We start from the raw sequence: 3,117 nt of genomic DNA, 5'->3' as shown, positions 1-3,117 counted from the left end.
GGAAGATATACCAGGAGTATATGCACACAGAGGAAAAAGCCATATGAGGGCACAGAGAGAGGACAGTCATCTGTAAGCCAAGCAGACAGGTATAACCAAATAACAATCCTGCCAGCACCTTGATCTTAGAGTTCCAACTTCCATAGCTGTGAGAAGATTATTTTTTTTTATTAGTTAACCCACCCAGTCATTAGTATTTTGTTATGGCAGGTCTAGCTAACATGGAATGGAAAAAAAAAAATAACTGAAAGCTTTGGCAGAAGTTATCAATCTGTATTCAGTCAAGAATACCTTATCCAGCAAAGCTGTAATTCAGAATAGAAGGAGAGATAAAGACCTTCTAGGACAAATAGAAACAAAAAATTTGTGATCACTCAGCCAGCCCTGCAAGAAATATGAAAGGGAATCATTTAAGCAAAGAGATAGCCCAAAAGTAACAAAGACCACAAAAAGAAAAGAGAGAATATACAGAAATAGTGACTTTACAGATATTACAATGGCACTAACTTCATATTTTTTCAATAATTACTCTGAATGAAAATGGGCCAACTGCTCCAATCAAAAGACACAGAGTTGGGGCACCTGGGAGGCTCAGTGTGTTAAACCTATGCTTTCAGCTCAGGTCATGATCTCAGGGTCCTAGGACTGAGCCCTGCATCAGGCTCTCTGCTCAGCAGGGAGCCTGCTTCCCCTCTCTCTCTGCCTGCCCCTCTGCCTACTTGTGATCTCTCTCTCTCTCTCTCTATAAAATAAATAAACAAAATCTTTTTAAAAAGACACAGGGTATCAGATTGGATAAAAACAAGACCCATAGGATATGCTGTCTACAAGGTATTCATTTAGACCCAAAGATACCTCCGAATGGAAAGTGAGGGGGTATAGAAACATTTTTCATGCTAATGGACATCAAAAGAAAGCTGAGGTACTTCTTCTTAAATCAGACAAATTGCATTTTAAACCAAAGACAGTAAAAAGAGTTGAAGAAGGACACCATATCCTAATTAAAGAGACCACCTAACAAGATCTAATAATTATATTTATGCCCCTAACATGTGAGCAGCAAATTATATAAGCCAATTATAACAAAATTAAAGACACTCATTGATAATAATTCCACAAAGTAGCAGACATTAACAACCTACTGACAACAATGAGCAGATCATCTAAGCAGAAGATCAACAAGGAAACAGGGTTCTGAATACAGACTGGACAAGATGGACTTTAGAAATATATTCAGAACATTCAATACTAAAACAATGGAATACACATTATTCTCATGTTCATGTGGAACATTCTCCAGAATAGACCACATATTGGGTCACAAATCAGGTCTTAAACAGAAGTGAAAGAATGGGATTATTCCCTGTATATTTTCAGACCACAGTGATTTAAAATGTGAACTCCATCATAGGAGGAAATTTGGAAGGACACAATTATATGGAGGTTAAAGAGCATTTTACTAAAGAATAAATGGGTCAACCAGGAAATTAAAGAAGAATTTTAAAAATTCATGGAAGTAAATGAAAATGAAAATATGACTTTTAGAACCTTTGAGATGCAGCAAAGGTTTTCCTAAGAGGGAAGTGTATAGCAATAGTCTCTCCTCAAAAAATAAGAAAAGCCTTGGGATGCCTGGGTGGCTCAGTCATTAACTGTCTGCCTTTGGCTTAGGTCATGATCCAAGGGTCCTGGAATTGAGCCCCATTCCAGGCTCCCTGCTCAGTCAGAAGCCTGCATCTCCCTCTCCCACTCCTCACTGCATTTCTCTCTGTGTGTCAAATAAATAAGTAAAATCTTAAAATAATTAAAAAGTCTCAAATGCACAACCTATCCTTATACCTAATGAAGCTGGAAAAGTAATAGCAAATAAAGTCTAAGCCCAGCAGAAGAGCAATAATAAAGATTAGAGCAGAAATTAATGAAAGACAACCCAAAAGAACAGTATACCAGATCAAAGAAACTAGAAGCTCCTTCTTTGAAAGAATCAGTAAGGCTGATAGACCCCTAGCCAAACTTATCAAAAAGAAAAGAGAAAGGATCCAAATAAATGAAATCACCAATGAAAGAGGAGAGATCACAACCAACAACAACAAAATACAAACAATTATAAAAACATATTATGAGCAACTATGTATCAACAAATGAGGAAATCTGGAAGAATTGATGCATTCCTAGGAACATATAAACTCCCAAAAACTAAAATAGGAAGAACTAGATATCCCAAACAGACACAAAACCAGCAAAGAAATTGAAGCAACAATCAAATATCTCCCATATGTTCTTGAACTCCCAATAAGAGTTCTTGAACTCCCAATAAGAGTTCTTGACCTCCCAATAAGAGTTCAAGAACATATGGCCTCCCAACAGAACTATAACACGCATTTAAAGAAGAATTAATACCTATTCTTCTGAGGCTGTTTCAAAAACTAGAAATGGAAGAGAAACTTCCAAACACATTCTATGAGGCCACCATTACCTTGATTCCTAAACCAGACAAAGACCCCCCAAAAAAGAGATTTACAACCCTATATCCATAATGAACATGGATGTAAAAACTCTCAACACCCCCCCAAAAAAAAACTCACAAAGATATTAGCCAATAGGATCCAACAGTACATTAAAAGGATTATTTGGGAGGAGTCAAGATGGAAAGGAGTAACAGACTGAGATGACATCAGGTAGCAGGAGTTCAGCTAGATAGTTATCAAACCATTCCAAACACCTACAAATCTAACAGGAGAATGAAGAGAAGAAGAGCAGCAATTCTAGAAACAGAAAATTGACCACTTTCTGAAAGGTAGGACCTGTGGAGAAGTGAATCCAAAGTGACAGGAAGATAGACTGCAGGGAATGGGGCTGCGTCCTGGCAAGTGATGGAGCAACAGAACACAAAGTTGGAACTTTTAGAATTCTACTCCACTGAGGGACATCGCTCCAGAGGCTGAGTGGGGGTGGAGCCCTTGCGGGGACAGCATGGTCACAGGTCCTGTGGGGTCACCAAAGGATCGGGGGTGTCTGAGTGTAGCAGAGCTCACAGGTATTAGAGTGGGGAAATCAGCTACAGAGATGGAGCGAAGGAGAGAGCTCTCAGCTCAGGGTTACCTTAAGCTGTAATCT

The sequence above is a fragment of the Lontra canadensis genome, unplaced genomic scaffold (assembly GCF_010015895.1).
Source record: "Lontra canadensis isolate GAN:19392208 unplaced genomic scaffold, GSC_riverotter_1.0 scaffold77, whole genome shotgun sequence".
Taxonomy (NCBI): Eukaryota; Metazoa; Chordata; class Mammalia; order Carnivora; family Mustelidae; genus Lontra; species Lontra canadensis.
This window is presented reverse-complemented; position numbering follows the sequence as displayed.